The sequence below is a fragment of the Eupeodes corollae genome, chromosome 1 (assembly GCF_945859685.1).
Source record: "Eupeodes corollae chromosome 1, idEupCoro1.1, whole genome shotgun sequence".
NCBI classification, from domain to species: Eukaryota; Metazoa; Arthropoda; class Insecta; order Diptera; family Syrphidae; genus Eupeodes; species Eupeodes corollae.
This window is the reverse complement of record NC_079147.1, coordinates 237,753,189-237,775,625: the sequence shown is the minus strand read 5'-3', so window position 1 is coordinate 237,775,625 and position 22,437 is coordinate 237,753,189. Positions and strand designations below refer to the sequence as shown.

The window sequence follows — 22,437 nt, the reverse complement described above, 5'->3', positions numbered from 1 at the left end:
ATTCTTGAGGAATCATACCTGTTTCCGACACCTCGTTGTAAACTGCAGTAAGCTTACTTATTAACTCAACGGTTCCATACTTAAAAAATTCCGCTGGTATCCCATTAGAACCTGCCGCTTTTCCATCCTTCATTTTTTCCAAAAGCAAGGGGCTCAACTTGGGATGGATTTTAACGGATTAACCATTCAAATTGTTCAAAGTCCTTCGAGCTCAAAAACACAAGGTCTTGTAATAGGCGTTTGCTTGAAGATATTGTCTTAGAGCTCATGGCTTCAGCGACAATAAGCTCTTAACCATCCAAATGATAATTTTCTGGCCTTATTACACTCTAGATCAAACCAGTGCCAGTGCTTTCCTAATACTGCACAAAGTTCTCGAATATGATGCTTTCATGACCTCTTCTAACTGACTCAGGTTATATTGCTGATAACTTTTGAGGAAAGTGTTAAGATTTATTTGGTATTGAACTCTATTTTTTGGGTTCAACCTAAGTTTTGGTTTGAGTCCTCAGTTGCCATCGAAAGTCCCCAAGTCACAACTAATGGAAGGTGATCCGAAAAGGGCACATTTTTAAATTTGAACTTAATTATTCGGTCGTTCCAATTACCATTAATAAATGGACCCGATTCCAATAATTGTTGTATAATAGTTTTCTATATTTAGAAAATGTTTCAACATTTGTTTGGACCTAGTTTTTCTTAAGTCAATTTGTATAGAAACTTAAACTATACCTAATCGAATAACTTTGACTGTATAAATATGTGTGTACCTACAGATATATATTTTTTATTTTTATTTTCATTTCTGCCATCACCTACCGCACCGATAAAAAATTGAGTGGATTTAAATAAAACACCAAAAATAAAAAAGTTCAAAAATATAGCCCATATCATTCATCTATAGTGGGTTAAATGAAATGTCTGTCCATGCATTAATTGTTGAACAAAAAAAATAAAATAAAATGAAAAACAAAAATAATAACGAAGATAAAAATAACAAATTGACATAATTAAGCCAAACAGCTAGAGATCAGCTAGCATGTGTTTATGGTATATGGCTAGGAATCCATATCCACATCAAGATACTTATACTCGCCTTATGCACTCTTGGTGGAGCTGCATTTAAACATATTTTAATAGCGTATAGTATTTGCATGACTTTGGCTAATCGTACCTATGCATAACGTTGGACTTTTTTGTGTCGTATATACTCGTACCTATGTACAGATACAATGTTGGGAATGGGATAGACTTGCGACTTCTCGGGATTTCTTCAAGGAAAACATTCGATTTAATCTTTGGAAGTGTTTTGATGCTGTGCAACACTAAAAGCTATAAAATTTTGACACATTTTCAGAGATTGCTTAAAGATGTTTAAAGAAAACAGCAATAAGCTTTATGGAGCTGTTATTTCTTGATTTATTTTAACTTATGATTCGAAATGGTGTCAAAAAGACAAGTATCATTATCAGCTAGGAAGCGTGAGTGTATACAGAGCCTTCATCGTAATTTTCTTAAAATATGTTAGTATTTACGAACACACCTTTTTTTCCTTACAGAATTTATTTAATTGTCAAAACCTAGTTCGCAAAATAAAATATTACTAGTGAACCCGTGCGGGAACTTCTGCAACCAAATGTTCTTTCTGTAGTTAGCCGCAGTTAATCTTATACCTTTTATAAAGTTAGCAGAAACGTTTTTAATTTTTGATTAACAGGTTATTCCAAAATATGGGCAGAGGCGTTAATTGTACTTTTGAAAAAAGAAATATCATCTATGAACTCTACGAAAAAGTTAATAATAGTTCGGAAATTGCGAAAATAATGAATTGTTCGCGGAAAATGTTCTATAATGCTTTAAATTCGGTGACGCGTTGACAGAGCCATCGTCGGAAAGTGTAAGTCCGATCGTTTTAAATCCTCCCGCACCATTACGGCCTAAATTAATGAAGAATTTTGTGTTAACGTATCCAGACTAGAAGAAGACGGCTCAACGATTTGTTAAATTATATGGACGCGTTAACAGAAAAAAATCGTTTGGAATTTGCCAAAACCCATCTGAACAAACCCCTTAAATTTTTTAAAAGAGTGCTAGGGAGTGATGAGACAAAGTGTAACCGCATCGGATCAGATGGAAAAACTTTTGGTTCATCGCCCAAAAGGTCAAACTCAAAATACACTTCAAAAACTGTGAAACTTGGTAGAGAAAGTGTGATGGTCTGGGGTACTTTTTCTTGGCAGTGGTGAAAATAGATGGACATATGGATAAGTTTTCATACCTTTACATATTAAAAAACACAATGAAACCAATCGCGTTCGAGTCAATGCCAGTCAACTGGATTTTCATGCATGACAATGATCCGAAATATGCAGCCGCAAGGTGGTCAAGGATTGGTTTACCCACGAAAATATTGAGGTTTTAAGCTGGCCTGCTCAAAGTCCGTATCTTATCCCAATTGAAAACTTGTGGAATGATGTTAAAATTAAGATCGGGCAAACAAAATTAAAAAAATCGGAAGAACTTTGGACCGGAATTCAGGAAGCTTGGTACTCTATTCCCCAAAGCAAATGTAGGAAATTAGTGGAAAGTTTACCAAGAAGATGCCAAGCTGGTTTGAAAAATCGTGGCTGGTCCACAAAGTATTAACTAGGTAAATAGAAAGACGGAATAAAAGAAAAGTTTTAAATGTTAAAGTTGTTAATTAAGAAATAAATTATGCTGTTACAAAAAAGGTCTATTCGTCTGTCCAAACCTGTAGCTGTGCATGCGAGAAGCAAGGCCTTTCTAAGTTTACCTTTAATACTTTTAGTGCTTGCCTTTGCGCCTTATTTATTGTCATAAACTAACCTAAATAGGGAATAGAAGCCTTTTGAATGGTAAATGGTGGAATGGTAAATCTGTAGGAGTTATTGGGATTTCGAGGAACAATTACATTTTCACCCTTCCCAACACCAACGTCTTAAATATTAGCACTGATAATGTTTCGCCCAAATTGTGTAACATGAAGTCTTGTTACTTAATCGAGGAGTATCTAAATTTCAAAAGAGCATTATAGACACACCTAATATCAATTGGAGCTTGTGTAAGGGCACATCGGACAGCCCAAGTGAGTTGAGAAAGTCTACTGAAGTAAGAAGTGATTTAAGTCCACGACGTCCTTAAATATCCTGCTACTTCATCCAATCTGTTTGAATTTATTATCAAAACAACATCGTTTCTTGATGCTCGAATCGAATTTAGGCAGAGAACGTTGTGAAAAAATCGAGTATATCGAATATCTAATTATAAGTGTTATCATGGATCTGTTCAAATTAGCTAGAAATGAGTTATTCAACCGCGTTAAAAAGTAGCTTAAAATACTCTCCAGCTTTCTAACTACCTCCATGCAGAAAATCATGTCATAATATTGCTCCGTTCCGACGTAAAGGACGGACAAACAAGCAAACAAACAAACAACGAAACTGACTTTCCCACTGATAATATTAGCATAAATTAGAAACTATGAACTAAATCAGTGAACACTGAGTGTATAAATATTTCAAATTAGACATCTCTACTTTGTGAAAGATAAACTTTCATATCCACCTACGTCTTCGACATATTTCTATTCTCAAAACCTATGAGAAATAAATTCAAAAAAACACAATTTTTCTAAACGCAATCCAAAACCAATAAGATGAATTACCGACAACTGCACGAATGAGTACATTTATCTCATAGATACGCCTAGTATATTTTTCCTCCCATTGAATAAAAATATGTTATGTACATATTTACATTGTATAGGTGCTCAAGACACACTAAAACATCTATAAACCGAATTATTAGCAATAAATTTTCATTGAAACGAGCCGATTCTTAGAGTTAAATGAGTTGTGTTATAATTCTTTTATTTTATTTTCGGTATGAAAATAAAATAACAAAATTAAAGCAAAACAAAAACAAAACAAATACATTATGAAATTAAAATAATGATTTACGCAAAAAGTTTTGTTAAAATGTTTGTTAAAAGTTAAAATCATTAATTATTTACTTTTAAATTAACGCATTTCAAATACAAAACATGGGAAATAAGCCATCAATAAGATTGTATCTGTATGTTGAATAGATAGATACATAATTAATTTTTATACATTCGATCGATCTTTTTGTTTTTTTAATATCTTTTTCTTCATTCTAGATGGGTACTAAGTTCGGTATATACTCGTATATATATTTAAAGGAGAAAAATGAATTACAAATATTTGAAGAAAATTGCTTAATTTTTTATAAATTGGTGGGTTTTTGCGCGGTGTAATGCGCGGGCGATGATTTATAAATTTGGCATTTTACCAAATTAGTTCGTTCGAGTTTTGTTTTCTTTCTTTTTTTTTTAATTTTTATTTTCTTGGATTTCAGAAATGAAATATTTATACATTCGACGAGTATATACCTAAAGATAAGTTTAAGAGCAAACGGCGGTGGTGGTAAAAATATCCGATGATAAGTAATACGTCTCAGATACAGAATATTTATATTAAAAAAAAATAACTCCTTGAAAATTAATTCTTAAGCTATTAATATTCTTTAATTATATAATGGAAAGGGTTATTTAATTTCTGCCCATTGATCTTTTTATATTATAGTCCTACCCTTCGATAGGTAGAGTATTGGTCCATGAATGTAATGCACCACTTTGGTTGTGGAAAGTTTCGAAACCAGGAGAGTGAGAAAAGATCGATTAACCACTACCCGTGTTTTATTGGAAAATCTATCAATAGTATAGCTGGAATTTAGACGAATAACAAAAACAATATCCATATTATGAATAACACCGATAAAAGTTAGAGTAGAATCTTACTATGGATAGGTTTTTGATATTTATACGAATCTCGAATGGGACTTATGTTATTTCGTTTTTAAATGTTGGTACGATTGATATTGCATTTGTATCTCGATGGCTGTGTTCGTTGAGTAGTTGTGCATTTGGAATCATGTGTGTTTTCCATTGGGGAAAAAAATCAATCTGTTATTGTTGATATTATTTAATTTTTTTAATGAAAATGGACTAACTGGGCTTATTTAGCAAGAACTGATTAGTTCAGCACCATATAAGAATATGCTACCTACTCCATGTCCATGGCATTATCTGTTAAACCAACTTCTCCACATGTTTTTCTTCTCAAATTTTTACTCGACTCCGATTTCCGAGGGGAATCGAGTCAAATCAAGCTCATTTCAACTCGATTCAGGTGTATAAAGAACTAAGGCGATCTTCAAGCTCGCTTTAACACCACATGTTTATGTAGTAGTCTACGAACAAACCCCCTCCTTGAAGCAATTGTTAAATGAACTTTTGTTTATAGAATCTCAATTTCCAGATGTTTTCTTACCATTTCTTCTTAAAAATTGTCCAATTTATTAGTTTCAGTTGGTTTCAGTTTGCTAAGTTAATTTTAACATTTGATTTTCACAAAACTTTCTTCTATTTGTGTGTTTTTTTTTTTTTTAATTAATATTCTGACAGATCATCTTTCAGTTGTACCAATTTTTAAAATACAAAAATATGGCTACTGCGGATCGTTTTGTTGGCGATTCCTCAATAATGTTTTATTTCCATTTGAGAGCTCTATCAATGACATTATGTGCATAATAACATCGTTTAAATGGCCGCCTCGGCTTCTTAGTGTTCGATGACTTACTGAATAAATCAGGCTGAATTTGACTGATGTCATCGACTATGTTGTCTTTGAAAGTCGCGATGGTTTGCTGCTTAATCGAATAGACTTTAAGAAAGCAAAGCAAGACAAATTCTAAAAGGTTTAAATCACACGATCTTGGTGTCCAATTCACGCCACCTTTACTTGGCACTAGATGACAATGCCATGAAACCGCTGTTGGAATCATTTGTCGTCGGTGTCCATATCATTAAATTCAGGCCACAAGAAGTTAGAGATGACCGACCTATAACGATTGTCGCCTTTGACGGCAATAAATCCACACTAAACAATGATTTTATTTTGAAACATTGGCACCTCTTCAATCGCACGTGGATTGGTGCATTCCTAAATCCGGTTATTTTATCCAAAAATGAATCTCATGGCTTTAGACGATTTTTCGACCAAAATTGGGAGTAACTTACAAGTGCTGCAAAATCCAATTAGCGAGCACCCTTAATTGTGTTTGTTAAGGTGCATGTTGTAGGCTGCGAAAGGGTTAGATCTTGTGAGCGTCGACAAATTGACTCCCTCGGATTCTGCTGTCTTTAGGGACTGATTGAAAAATTATATTTTAACAGAAAGTAAAAGAAACAACATGGCTGCCAAGAGCTGCAAAATCAACTCACCCCTTTTGGAAAACCCTTTGTATTTTTTTAATTCTAAAAGCTGTTTTTCAGATATGTGGTTTAAGTAGAAATAAAATTCATATAACTTATGTCAGCATCAATCGTCTCGAACTTATCTCCATAGGAATGCGACTTCAAATAACCCCACAAAATATACTTTCTTGGTGTTAAACCAGACAATTGGAGGCCACGTTCCAAGCCGATTGAATATTGGAAGCAGCGCTAACCGAACCATTATTTTGTTACAAATTTTGCAAGGTTTACAAACTTTGTTCAAAAGTAAGTCTATTTATTAAAGAATGGGATCATCCACTTATGTAATCATTACACTACGTAGTGAAGTCATTCTGATTGGCTACTTCCAAAAAGATAAATCACACAAATTGTGTCTTAAATTAGATTTTATTGAATTTAAGAATACAGAAGTGCTTTCTTAAATTATCCGTAAACTGTAGGTTCCCTCTATTACTGAAATGACTCGCACCAGGAATGGTTGATAGTTGTGAGTCACTAGGCTCTAGTTCTCTAAGGACTCCGAAACGTGTGAAAACACATCCGTTTATCAAGAATAGTTTCCTAAACGGCCACCTTGGTGTCACATCGGTCGTTTTTCAATGAGAGTACTAGAGAATGGAATGATATGAGAAAAGAAAGATGATAAATCTTTTATCAAAGCCAACAAGATTTAGCCAACTCGTAACTCAACAAGGCATGAAAATCAAAAGTATGCTTATAAACTTAAGTTATCCAACTGGAGTATTAATCGAGTTAATTAAATTCGAACGTAATGTATCTCGGTTCGAAAATTTTTGACTGTGACTCAAAAATGTTAAAGCGTAGTTTTTTCTTGTCAAATGTCAACAGATGACAGCTGATGCCCAAATAGCAGGCAATTCATATGATATTTTTGTAGTAAATTGTATGTTCTTCATTCGGTATATTGTTACCTTAAATTCAAACCAGTTAAAATTTCGTCAGATATTAAGGGGCATGTTATTGCTATCATTTATGTTCATCATTGAAATAAATTATTGAAATTTTCTTGATTGGTTGTTTATGGCTTTCATTGAACATTTCTGCCATTGAAAATAATTTCCTGATTGAAATCCACCGAAAAACTTTTACTGACAGAAATCTGTCATTGGAATTGTGTGAAATTGGAACACAAATCAGTGGAACGATTCGTTTTAATTTTGAACATAAAAGTATCAGCTGTTCAGGAAAATGAATTTCCGTCCGTAAAATAGAAACATACATTTTTAGAGAAAAACAAATGCGCAAGTACACTTTTTTTTCTCAAAAAATTCTTTGGGTGATTTCCGATCGATCAATATATAATTTTCATTTCTAATCGAAGGGAAACATAGTCAAATATCGATTCAAAAATGTTCCCGGATCAATTTCAATGATAGCAAAAAAAACTGCTTTATATAAAACTTTTCTTTCTCCAAACAATTCTTTGAGTAATTTCTGACTGTCACATAATTTGCACGTCTAATCAAAATGAAACATAGTCAAATATACATTCAAATATTTTTCCGGGTCGCTTTCTATATGATAGCTATAACTGGCTCCTAACTGACTTCTTGCAGAGTTTGAACTAGAATTTGGTTTGTATATCTGTAAACCCATTTTTAACACAAAAAAATGTACATTAAATTTCAAAACATTAAAAGTAAGATTAAATTTCAATGCACCATATGTTGAAAGCCAAAAAAAGCAGGTTATTCGAAAAGCCTATTCATCTTCATACTTCTTAAATTCGGAAGAGAAGAAACTATCAACATTTATTAATGGCCAAGAACCTTTCCTTAATTCCCTACATTTGAATCTCATTTCTATTTTTATAACTTCAAAAAATCATTGAAAACATGTTCGTGTCCAACAACTTTGCAGATTGACACTCATTCAGATTTTTTCCATTCACACTTTGCCGCGTGCTAACTTTTTATTTTATGTTCGTTTTCGTCGTTTTATTTTTTAAACTGATGGTGCCTCATTTAGTTTCATGTTTAAATTTCGTTACAAATTTCTTGAAGGATTTCATATGCCAACATAGCCAGCTAGCAACGCAGCACAAATCCTAAATGACAAATGTTGATCAAATGCCAAGATGACAGCGTTAGCGTGTATCTCTTAGATTCACAATATTTTACTCATCATATAAATATACGCACCATCCCGATCGCGATAGCAGAGCCAACATAAGCATCAGCAGCAGCGAGATACATCTCATAGTAATTAAATTAATATTACAGCTGCTGCAGAGCTATTGTTTACGAATAAGATACATCAGTGCTTCCAATTTATTATTGGTGCACAAAATCTGCACCGGACACTTTGAATAAATATCCACGTCAGCCCAAGTGAAGTTGAATAAATGAATGAAACAAGTGCCATTGTGTTAGATAATATACAAAATAACACAAAAATTAAAAAAAAAAACATACATACTTTTTAATTTTAGTGTATTTTTATTTTGAATGAGTCCCGGTGTAACACATATCTTTGGATTAGATGCTCTGCTTAATTGAAATTAGCAAATGTTTAATGAATCTCACTTGTCCGTGATGTACACTAAAAACACGTATCTTTTATATTTGTATAGATATTTTAGATAAAATATAATATTTCAATATGTATATTTTTTGTGTCGCTAGCAATTTATAAATTTTTGTCGGACAAGTTTTTAGATATAGAGAAGATAAAATATTGAATTTGTTCTAAAAACATTTTAGTTTGAAAAATACTTTCATTATTTTTAATTAATTAGTTTTTGGAGGATTTTTATTTGTCTCTTTTGATTGTAGACTAATAGAATACAACTATAAAAATTATGTTTGTATATTGGAATGTTTTTCAATATTCTATTAATTTATTTCTTATTTATCGTAATTGGAATGATAAAATAACGCTATGACGTAACACCTAAAATACTATATCGTGATTTTGAACATAGATTAAGTTGTTTTTTTTTTGTTATGTAGATTTATTTTTAATTAATAGATTTCTAGAGAAAAAATAAATAGCATTTAGTTAAGACTATATAAATGATTTATGTGTGTATTTATAGATTTTGTTTGATTTTGATAGAAATGTAAACTTAAGACATTCATCTTTTCTTAATAGGTAATTATTTTAATCAAATACAATGAATCAAAAGGCGACTGAAGGTTTGAAGTTACATATTTGAAAATTTAAAAAAAGAGAAGAAAAGTGTTGAAATTTTCATTCCGGTATTATTTTTTGTTTCATCTATTTATACAATACCTAATAAGTATTTGCAGACGACATAGAGGACATTTTCTAGTGGAGTCTGTAGACAGAATGCAGAAAATTATTAACTGACTCGATCTTTCGAATATTTCAGTCAATTTGGATAAGTCAAAAAAGATGATCCTAATAAATAGTGGCGGCAAATATTTTCGCTATGAAGAGTGGAACTACTAATGTCAAAATATTGTAAGTTATCGGAGCGAAAAGAACAATTTTGCCAGTTTTGAGGTAACATAAACGATTCATATTGTTTCGAACAATTGCATTTTCTGTGGTACCCATGCCTATGGCATGAAAGGTTGTGCGTAGGACTGTCTTGGTTTCAAACCCTGTCTGTGCCACGTAAATTTGTATTCACCGGCAACTGCCTCTTGCGAGGAATTGACAAATTTCCAGACAATTCTGCATAAAAACTTTAGGTCCCCTTCATGGTTGACAGTTGTAACGCAATAGGCTCCTTGTCTTCTACGGACTGTTGCGCCACCTAGCCTAGATGGAAGATGGAATACTATACCCAATCTGATTCAAAAAGCATAATTTAAAACAAACAAACGGAACCTTGCTAGAAATTGGGAGGGACTGGGAACTTAATTTTGGGGAAATGTGCACATTTAGATATTAGCCCGGTTGACTTGAAGAGCTGTTTTCAGGACCTATTCTTAGGAGCACATCGTTTTATGACACATACAAATTTTTTAATCGAAGCGCAATCTTCGCAACTCAAAATGATTTACAATCAGTTATAATTAAATTTTCGTAAAAATACGTACTTCTTATAAACCGATTTCCTCTAAGTCTTGTGCGGTCTGAATGGTGAATTATTCTGGAAAGTTTTATACAGTTATTGAGTTACAACGGCGACAAGAAATATAACTTTGACGGCAAATTGAAAATAATATTAAGTTCAATAAAAAAGCAATGTCAACCTTTAAGACGGCCTAAGTAATCCAAATTCTGGCTTTTTTGCCTTCTTGAATTGCACCTGCTGTGTCCATTGTCTCATCTCCTTTTATAAAAAAGAAAAACAATTTTGAAACTGAAAGTCAATTATTATTATTTATTAGAGTATTAACATTAAAAGAAACCGAGAAAAGTCTTATTTTTTTGAGATTTTATATAAAGTAGTCGGGTGTTGGGTAGTTTTTTAAAACGTACAAAACGTATAAAAATTACTACTAAAAATATTTAGACAACAAATGGGAATGTTGGCTATTAATTAATTTTATTGTATATAAAATACAATTGACAGTTTTTCAACGAAAAATAATAACCTATGTTTATAAAATGGCAGGAATTGGTCTTCGACCAAAATATCAAGCGAAAAAATAAGACATTGAAATCAAATTTATTTTATGTTTTGCAAACTTTAAATATAAAAAAAATTCTTCTTAAAAAAATAGCATTTGAAATTTTCTACATGAATGCAATGGGATTGTATCAGTGTGCATCCTAAACCTCTTTTTTAAAGATGGATTTAAACAATTATTAAAGAAAAAAATTCTTAATAATGGCAAAACTGGTCTTCGAAATATACAAATAAAACTTTAGTAAATTAAAATGTGGAGTCTTAATATTTATCTTGAAAAAATTGTTTTAAAAATATTGAATACAAAAATGAACCAAGTTTTTTAATGTACTAATATTTTGAAAACCAAAAACCGTTTTTATGAACAATAAAGGGCTAATGTAATATCATAAGTTGCATTAAAGATCTTGTTATTAACTTAAATAATGCTTTTCAATGTTTTAGTTTTGAAAGTTCTTATCTTGAAATAAAAGTAAGATGTTTGACAGATCGGAGGTGTTACGGATTTGTATTTTTTTTTAGAATATCTCCGATACAATCGCGAAGTTGGCGACGAAAATTTCGGAACCATAACAAATTTGTTTAGGCGTTTAGAAGGTGCGTTGCATTTTAAGGCATTACAGGCGCTAGCTTACGACATATTTCGAATGAAAATGAAAGATTACAAACAAATATTATGTTGCACTATAATTACGGCTATAAGGCAAATAACGTTTTAGTTCTTATTTTATTACCAACATATTTCAATGTGATAGTTTCAAAAAACCTGAAATAATTATGTTCTTGTTTGAAAGTTATGCACATAATTTTATTTATATTTTATGTGACGATTTGTTTTCAATTTTTTTTTTGGAAAACACAAAATTTACATATATTTTTTTATTTTAAAACAAAGAACAGATTAGAAGTAATTGCAAATCCAAATATCTCGTCAATGTACTCAAAAAGAAGTAAATGGATACAACTGTAACTGACTCAGTAAAAAATTAAAGCTTTAGAAAGTTACTAAAAAGTTTAAAAAAGATAATTTTGGACATTTTTAAATATTTGAACTTTATTCAATTGAGATATGACACTTAATTTTCTGACATTTCAGAGTAAGATTTGTTTGCTTCGTGTGTTTGTGTTCACGAACTGTCACTTTTTCAACGTGTTTAGATTAATGAAAAGGAATAAGTGTTTTTTAGTTACAAAAGCATTCGAATTTTGAAATAGCTACAAAATTTCTAACTAGTATAATGGTGAACACTTAACCACATATTGTTAAATAAATTTATTTTTTTAACATGAATAGTCTGACACCTGAACAACACTTTCAAATTGTGCAAAATTTAATTATTATTGTTATTATTTAATTAATTAAATTTCTATTGTTTAGCGTTGGAGCTCACTCTTAGTTGAATGGATACGTCAATAAACAAAACTGACGTATTGGGTGTGATGAAAATTCTCAAGTGTAAGTTGAGAAACCACAAAAACTTACAGTTTTTGGGGGAGTAATTGGTCCGTATTTCTTTCAAAAAGGAAGCCAGCCAGAACGTTGCAGTCATTGGTGACCGTTATAGAACCTTGATTACTGACTTTTTAGTTCATCAATTTAATAATCATGATGTATAGGAGCTGTGATTTTAACAAGACGGCACACACGTTTGGTAATCTCATAGTTTCACGTTCCGGCCGAAAACTGGCCTCCAAAATTGTGCAATTTAACGCTACTATTTTTTGTGCCAATATTTGAAGTTGCAAGTCCACGTTACTGATTTTGAAAAGTACAAATATTTTTCTTTTAAATGAATATAATTCGTTCATAGGTTTGAAAAACTAGTTTATAGTGATGATTTCGAAACCAAACATCCGAAATCTCTTTATTATGATATTTTGGAATTTTATTAGTGAAACTGATTGTCCTGTTGCTAATCTGTTGTCTATCAAGTTTTTAAAAATACCCCTCTTCAACATTATTTTTATATTTTTTAATATATTTCAAAAACTTGGTATAATTCAATTGTATATAAAACAATTTAAAAGCAGGAGAATCAGTTTCACAAATTTAATTTAGAAATTTGAAGATAATGTAAGGATTTGAGAAGTTTAAAAAGAGAACCATTAAATTTGCTGTCTTCATAAGCAAAACGTTTGATCCCAACAATTTTAAAAATAAGCGGAAGTTTAACAAAATGAGACTCAAACATATTGTCTTGCAAATTTGTAGGCCATCATTGCATGACGACTTTTAACTTTAAAAATGTTGGACTTAGATTAATTATGTTCCATAACACTCAGAGAAAAATGGCAACGTAAATTGTAATGCGATTCCTTTTGAATTAACGTTGTAGGCCACTTCGAAAAAAACAACTATAAATCAAAGTAAAACTACTTAGCTTTAAATGCGAAACCTATTGAGGTGTTTTACTACGAAACGAATTTGAATAAAAACTAAACGCGTTCAAATCAATGTATTTTTTTGGTTGAAAATATTTCAAACGAAAAACAACGTTGATTAAAAGACGAAACCCCTTTAATTTAAAGTAGAAAATCTTTCTTTCTTATTCAAAGAAGAAGTCATTTAAATCAAAGTTAAAACGTTGTTGAATCAAAGTCGGAAACAAATTTGGTCTCTTTGAATTAATTGATGAGCACATTGATGCAAATTCATTTTCTTTACATCATAACAATTTTTAAAAAATAAGGCGAAAAAATGTAGTTTTAAATGCGTTTCCACTTTAATTTAAAGTAGAACATTTTTATTTTTGATAGAAAGGTGAAATAATTTGAATTAAAGTTAAAACATCATTAAATCAAACTGAAAAAAAAACTTCGTTAACTTTAAATCAAATGGTAGGAACTTTTAATTCAAACTCGTTTTCCCCTTATCACATACAAAAAAAATATAGACAAGAAACAACGTAATTTCAAAGTTGAAACAACTTTGATTCAAAGTAGAACATATTTAATTTTCATTCAATGACTGAACTACTTCAAATCAAAGTTGTAACGGCATTAAATCAATCTCAGAATTTATTGAAAAGTAATACGAATTACATCAAATTCGACGTTTTTAAGTACTTAATTGAAATTGGCTTCATATTTTAAAGTGGCGGCACATTTGATTCAATGTGGCGACGTATGTGATTCAAAGTGTGGACACATTTAATTCAAAGTGGCGACACATTTGATACAATGTGGTGACATATTTGATTCAATGTGGCGACATATTTGATTTAAAGTTACAACGTATTTAATTCAAATACGTTCATAATTGATTCTAAGTTGAAACGTAAGGAAAAACGTTAACGTTAATTGGTTACGTAGCCACTCAAATTGAAGTTGAAACAACATTTATTCAATGTATTTCGGCATTAGGCTAAAAACATTGTGATTTAAACTTTGATTCAAAGCATAACTCAATTGATTTTACTACGATTTCACAACAATCGAAAATCAAAGTGGATCTGCTTTGATTCAATCATTTTCTACTTTAGGCTATAAATATTGTGATTTTACATTGATTCAAAGTGGTTTCTATTGATTTTACGTTGTTTTTTGTTAGGTTGTAGAATTTAAAATCCAATAGTTGTTTAAATATATTATATTCTAAATTTATATCAACTTAACTTATTCCCCCCTAAAAAAAAGGCGAAAAAGTCTCTTACATTGTATAAATGTTTAAAGCAGTTTAATACACAAAGCTTTTTTCTTGGTCCTTGCCCATTGAAAAGTATGTTACTATAAACTTAAACTAAATATTGTCAATATTCTAACGAACCCGTCGGCTATCATTGATTATGTACTATTCATATTTAAATTACAGTTTTTTTAGGGAAAGCAAAGATTCAATGTTTTGCTCTCAAGATTCGGCACATTAATAAGTTTTAGTCTGTACTGATAACTTGCAAGATCGTAGGAATTATTCCATTCTAACCTCCTCAGCGCAAATCTCAGGAACCTATGTTGCACCAGTCTTGATTTATGACATATAAATAATTAGGTGCCTAAACCTGACAAACGTATTCGAAAATTGGCCAAACAAATGTTTTCAAAAGCTTCTATATAACAAAAAGGTCAGAAAGTTGTTTTGATTCCCTCTTAATGTTGTTCCATTGAACAACAAAGAAAAATTAGACATTTCATTCACACGAGATAAGGACACTCCATCAAAAAGCTCATAGTTTTACATTTATCAACGTCAAGAAGCAGTAAGTTAAAAACAAAACAATCAAAAAACGAGTTAATATCACAAAGCAATTCTTTACAATCAAACGATAATTTAAACCAGTTTTAAAAATTGTAACATCGTCGCGTCGGCATTAATGATGCACTTAGACTGCTTTAACACATAATCAAAATAAAGAGAAAAGGACCAAAACAACTACCTTTTGGAATTCCGAATAAACTTTAACTTGTTTGATTCGCGTGCATTGAAAAGGCGAGTAAAAAAGTACAGAATCCAATAATTAAGATTGAAGCAATTTTACAGATTTCTAATTTAAGAAACAAAACTCGATGTGAGAGTTTGTCAAACGCTTTCCTAAAGTCATTAAAAATACAGTCCAATTGTATTTGGTTTTAAATGATTCAATAGAATTTTCAGCCAGTTCGATTAAAACAGTGACGGTAGATTTGGAACATTTCATACATTAAAACATAAATTCACAAATAATAGAATCAAGGAGTTTAGGAATAACAGATGAATCCAGTATAAGGTCTGTAATTTTTAACTTTAACGCACAAGAAGATATTGACGAAACGAAACAACAGATGACACAGTTTTTTAAAATATTGGATGGTTTACCATCAGCACTTGGTATACAAATATCGTCAAGATTAGATATGAACTTTGGAATGTTGTCAGCAATAATATTAAGCTTCATACCAGTCACATCAAAGTCTTGATTTATTACGTCAGATTTACCAAAGTTTATGTTATCACAGCTTAAAGTTTCATAGTTGAAAGTATCACTATTAAAGGCACTTTCAAAGAAGTCCGAAAAAAAGTTGAGTTGTAAAAAACTTCATTTATCAATAACTATCTGGCAAGATTCCAATTCAAGTTAACGTTTGTCAATTGACAATTATCAAGACATCAATTCCTTAATAATTGAATTTGTAAAATTATTTCATCAAACAACTTAGTTTTAAATTGTTATCTTGTATTGTTTATAACTTATGTCCATTATGAATTTGACAGTAGAACTGTCACTTCGATCAACAATAAAAATGATATTTATGATAGCTTGAAAAACTTGCAAAATTCAATAAAGTGATATTCCGTCGGCCTGATGAAATCGTGTTTATTTTGTCCCAGAGACACTATCGAAAATTTTGATTGCAAACCAATTTGCCGACGGGTATTTAAGGATCAATATAGAGAACTTTGAAATTAAAGCTTTTTATTCCGAATATGTTTCGGTTTATTAGTTTTGTTAGTCATCTATAGTTTTATGTTTTATATTAAAAATAATAAATAATTAAAAAATTGTTTACATTTCATATGCGTTGCATGATTCCATCTATCGCTTCCAATTCCAATTTGTTGATGATATTTAGGCTTTAAGTTGTCAAGACCTTAGACCTTTAGAATATATAGGAAGGCTTATGTTTAAGTACAGATATTTGTGTGAAGTTAAATGTATCCAATTTTGTTTGTTTATGTCGATCGAATTAATTGAGTAATCCTTCTTCAATCTTCTTACACAAAATTCTTAACCAATTAAGGTATATTCTTTGTTTTTCTTTTTCTTATATTATAAACACACGTGATGTAAACGATCAAAGAAAATAACAGATCACAAAATAGCTTTTTTAATTCAAATCGAATTTATAGATAAATCTTCGCGACACTAATGTAGGTACAAATTCCGTTGTAAGTATTTTTGTATTTATTTTTGTTTTGTTTCGAATTCCTTTTATTTATAATATTGTTTTCTTCTTTCTTATAAAATAGGAACACCGAACACGTCGTTTTCGTTCATTAAATTGTAAAAAATTTGCGCAAAATTTAATATTTAAAAAAATAACAACAATAAACCGAAAAAATATATTATGACGGCAAACAAATATAAAACTGATCTGTTGTGCGCTTATATAGAATATCTTTCAAAATAAAAATGACGGCATATAAATATCTTTACGATAAAGACGTTCGTGTAGAAATCCTTTAGAACCGAGAAGTGAAATTAAATTCTTTTTTAATTACACTACCGAAATAAATCGACAAAAATGTTTGCAGTAAAAGATTTAAACAAAAAATAAAAAGAAAACAAATTCATCTGAATATATAAAATCGAAAAATCCAATCCAATCCGAAAGATACAAAAGTATCTTATTTTGTTTTTGTTTGTTTGTTTTGTTCGAATAGGTATATTATAGAAAATCAAAAAAGAGATATCTTCTATACACAATGGATCCGACCTCACGCCAAGACGTTACACGATAAACTAAAACTTTCAGATGAAACTAAATCCGATACGATCAGGAATAGAATTTCATCTGAGTGTGAGGGCGCAGGCAGACAGATGAATGGACGGTCGGACGACGACGACGACGCGGACGGACAGGCAAACAAAAACCCATTCCTCCGAGAATCTGAAGCCGAACCACCAGTGGCTCTCAAAACACCCTGTTTTTTTGTGGTGTAAGTGAGGTCTAATAAGAAAATTTACTCACAGATACATTCTTATATTTGAGTGTGTATATGTGTATCTGTGAGTTAATATTTGATTGTGGTGGTGAATGCTGTTTATCTGCTCTGCTCACATGTGTCAAATTCAAAAATGTATCTGAAGAGAGGTTAAAAGTTGATTAAAGTTCATACTTTATTGGTTGTAGAGGTGATTTTTTGACGAACTTGAAGTGGGTGGTTTTTGTGGGGCTGGCTGGTTGAAATGGAGGCATTCAGCTAGGTAGGGATATATTTGTATTAATCCTAATTTTATGATTAGCCACTCAAAGTATAAAGCTTCAGAGAGTAGAGGTATGCATCTTTAACAAAAAGATACAAAAGTATCTAAAGCCACACCTCCTCAATGATACATTTTCCTTTCAAAAAGGATTCTTACCTTTCTATGCAATACTATCAGGTATCATTTGTTGTCTCTTTTTGTCGTTTTGTTGGTATTTCACTCTCTCTCACTCTGTTTTGCTAATCTACCACCATTCTTAGATTTTGATATTCAAGAAAAACCTGTTCCCATTCAAATCTCTTCTCGGTCGTGGTCTCGGCCTCGAGAGCATTTACAAGAAGCGCGAGACCATTGTCTCGGTAACAATAGCACCCAGTTTATAGACTCCTCCCCCTCATTATTATCAATTTAAAAGATATGCCAACTGAGGGGTGTATTATGAGAGAGAGTATCTGAGTTCTGAGATTGAATAAGATACATATTCTATATATTGTGGTATTGAAACACAACAAGCTGATTGGTTGTTTATTTGGTGTTATCGTCTTGCGCGATGGCTGTTTTCTCACCCAGGTAATTCAAAGTCGAGTGCCATTTGTAGTTAGATTCATTTGAAAGGTATCTTTATCTTTTTTTGTTGTTCTCTTGGTGGATTTGATATAGGTAAGATATGTTATAGGTACTTTATCTACTCGTATCTTTTGTTGTGATGAGATGCTTTTTCGTGCTTGTGATATTGTTTGTTTGTTTATATTTTTGGGAATGGTAAAAGGAAGGTAGGTGGATGATGCCTATAGAAAGTATAAATGTGTATCTTTGACATTTAACGAGTGAAAAGATTTGAGTTACATAAAATCAATTTGTTGAATATGATGTATGCAAGTAGGTACCTATATTACCTGTAGATACATTGATAGGTAGGTACTTGGTTTTGAGAGATTCTGTATTATTTCGAGATTTTGCATTCAAATTTCAATGTTGGTTCTACTTACCTATGTTTTAACGAGTAGATAAGATAGGTTGGTGCCTTTGTTCCTGTACCAAGGGTATGAAAAAGACAGTTATGCAGTTGAAATCATAATGAGGAGGTAACTATGTTACATACGCGGTCCATGTATTCTTTTTGTACTTTTGTTTTAGAGTTTACGTAATTATAAATAATTGAGTGAGGTAAGTGAAGGTTATTAGATGCAGCTTGATATATTCGAATAGTATTATATTTAATTAAACAGTAATAAATTATCAGAACCAATTGACCAATCATAACTTTACTTTGTGAATTTCATAGATTTCCCTTTTAGAGCAATACAAAAAATATTTTATTTTATTGAAAGAAGCCAAATTAAGAAAAACAAATAAGGAAAAATTAAAAAAATCTTGCGGTCCCTTTTTGAGAAAACTCGAAGTTTCGATTTTTGACAACAACATTTTTATGTCCGACTGTTTAAATCTTAAGCAAAACGAATAAAATGCCTAACGCGAATCGGCTTATTACCTTAATTTTCAAATTTGAAGTCAATCGACCCAATGGCTTAATATCATGTTTGATTAAAATTACGAGTTCAAGTCAAATAATTTAAAAGTAAAAGAGAATAAAAATGTCAATTAGATCAAATTGAATTACTTGTAAAAGTGCGTATACGCCCAGTTCCCCATTTGTACTTAGGTTTTCAGTTAGGCGGCCCTGGACCAATGGCGGATCCACGGGGGGGTTGTAGGTGTCATGACCCCCCCTGGGAGATAATTTGTTTGCTTTTTCGTAAGAATTCCCTTCAATTCAAAACTAATCGTATTGCGTTAATGGATATGACCCCCATTATATTTTGAATTATTTATTTTTTGTATATGAAAACAACATTTGTATTTTACTTCCTTAAACTTTGTTGCTAAATGTACTACTTTTGACTGGAGATTGGACCAGGAACATAATATGAATCAGATATTGAGCCCTATTCCAGAAATTCATCAACTTCTGACCAATTGACGATCCAGGGGGGTCATATGAGCCAAAAAGCTTATACAGTTAAGTTGTATAAGTAAAGATATCGTTTAAATATTTATTAGTTATTTGCGACATTCACCAAAAAGTGGTTTGCTGTCAAAAACAAGTCAAATTTTTATTTTCGCTCAATTTAGAACTTGAAAAAACTTTAGTCATGCTTTAAATTATTTTCATTCAGGTTCTTAAGAAGAAACCTTGAATAAGAGATCATCAATTTTATATCAAGTTGCCTTTGAATTCCTTAAACTAGCCTTCAATTTTATTATTACATTTTTTAACACACATAAATAGTGATTATTAAAGTGATTTTTATTACTGCGACATATAGGAACTATACAGCAAGTTTTGCATTAGTAAACAATTTCAAACTAGAGTTTTTAATCAAATATGACATTACGACGGTAGAGAAGTCGAAAAAAGTGGGTACATAGATTCCTTCCGTCTGTCTGTCTTTCTTGGCCCCTACAGTCCAAACAAGTTCTGATTGAAATTAAGATTTTCAGCTGATTAGTGTAGGGAGTTTTTATCATTTCATTAATACAAAAAATAACAGCAGTCCCCACACAAATGTTTTTCTGTTGAATACAAAAAGTCTTAAAAATTAAATATATCTACTTTTTGAAGTGAATTTGCTTTGGATGCTCTAGAACTGAGACTCAAACATGAATTTCAATAATACAAATTTCCAAAAAATCAAATGACACTTTTGTTAAACTAACGGCTAAGTGAAAATTTATTGATATAAAAGCTTTGAAACGTGTAATTTGTGAGTGCTACAAAACTTTTCTTACCAACTTATTTATTTACTTACTTTACTTTGTTTTAATTAATCTTTTTTTTATGTTCTTAAATAGGTACAACTATTTCCTTGAATTCAAGAACCAAACCTTTTTGTCTCTGCAATTTTTAAGGTTTGGTTAACGCCTTAATAAGATCCAAATACAAGTAAGCAGATTGATAACGATAGCAATAAGAGATTCCCGGAAATTGAGTTCGAAAAAACTACGTCAAAAAAAGCCCGACTTTTTTACATTCAGACCCTCTCTCATTTTCTGGATTTTTAAATTTTTGCAGCGTTCTTTGCATTAATAGAAATGAAAACAAAAAAAGTGTGTTTTGTTTTTGGAATGAAGCAACGTTTCAAAACAATTTCCTACATTTCGGCGTGAAATGCACCAAAAAACCCTCTAAGCTATTGTATTTTAGTTCTTAAATATGGCATATTTAGACAACTGTTCGAATCTTGGAATGCTTTCATATGAGTGTTCTAAATAATTTGATAGCTAAAGTTGTCATTTTAGCAATTATTAAATTTTGTTAGCATCCTTTACAAAACATTAGAGAACATTTTTAAGCAGTGAGTAAAAACTCAATATTTATCAATATCAATATTTAAAAAATCAAAAATAAAACCAATGACATTTTTGATCATCAAATATTTTTGAGACAGTATAAGAACTTGTGCAGAAAAAAGCATTTTTTAAATCACTTCATTAGTTTTTAAGAGAACTTAAAACGGAATTTAAAAATGGGGGATATGGGGATACCCTTCAGGAGCAATACAAAAATATTTGTTCGTTATATTCAACGAAGCTAAATCATGGAAACAAATTTTAAAAATGTATTGGTTTGTTTTTGAAGAGTTTCGAATTTTCTATTTTTGACCAAAAAAGTTGTAGGGCGAGAACACAAAGACAGATGAATGAAATCGGGGGACCCACTTTTCTTAATTCTCTACCATCGAAATATCATGTTTGATTAAAGTCTCGAGTTTGAATTTTCTTACGAATGTATGTTCCTATGTCGCAAGTAAAAAGTGAACAATATAGAAAATTACTTTCCAAACACAGGCAAATAAATCCCCAAGCTAATAAACATAAAAAATTACAGAAATGTAATTCCTGGCGCACCCATTATAGAAAAGAATTTAAACAAAATTCGGATTCTGAAAAAGTAAAAAAAGGTGCGTTGACGCATTGTAGTTTCTTAGAAACTTGGAAGAACCATTCACGGTGCAAAGCAACCATTATCTCAGCTAAATTATTGTATACAATATTAAATCGTCTGGCGCGACTAGCCAAAAAATTGTGTGTAATACAATTTTTTTTACAAATTATAGGCTGTGGCATAGCCGTCTGCCAGATTGAGTTTAGACTGAAATTTCAGTGTATTAATTATTTATAGAGATGAGTTTAAATTCTTATAATAAAAAAGTTATTTAACAATTTTATTGCGGGTTCAATAATATATAAGACTATACATCATTCAAGTACAACTTTATGCCATCTATATGATACGTTACTATAATTGATAATATGGGCTTTGAGTTTGCTAAAACGAAAAAAGATCTTTATAAAAGAATGTGACTTTTAGTTTAATCAAATCAAAATATAGTGTCTATTACAATATTCTTACAAAAATTGTAGATTTTAAACTGTGCAAAAATGGCTTTTAGTTTAGCTAAAACAAAAATTGAAACATGACATACTTTAAAAAGCAAAGAAAGATCTATCGATATTCTAAAATTATTAGGTTTCTGTAAGCTGATGCATTTTCGAGATAAAGGTAGAGGTTATACCAGTTTTGCCCATTGAGCACAATTTTGGTTTCTTCCATGGACAAAGTCGTT

General features: G+C 31.0%; 1 protein-coding gene across 1 annotated transcript in view; it reads right to left on the bottom strand.

The window, feature by feature from the left end:
* The window catches only part of LOC129941185 (protein sine oculis), a 75,686-nt gene extending 58,215 nt beyond the window's left edge, over positions 1-17,471 (bottom strand). Inside the window, exon 1 of the mRNA XM_056049753.1 lies at positions 16,392-17,471. The gene's annotated coding sequence lies outside the window, so the exon portion shown is untranslated. The remainder of the gene's footprint in view (positions 1-16,391) is intronic.
* Between the last annotated feature and the right edge of the window lie 4,966 nt (positions 17,472-22,437).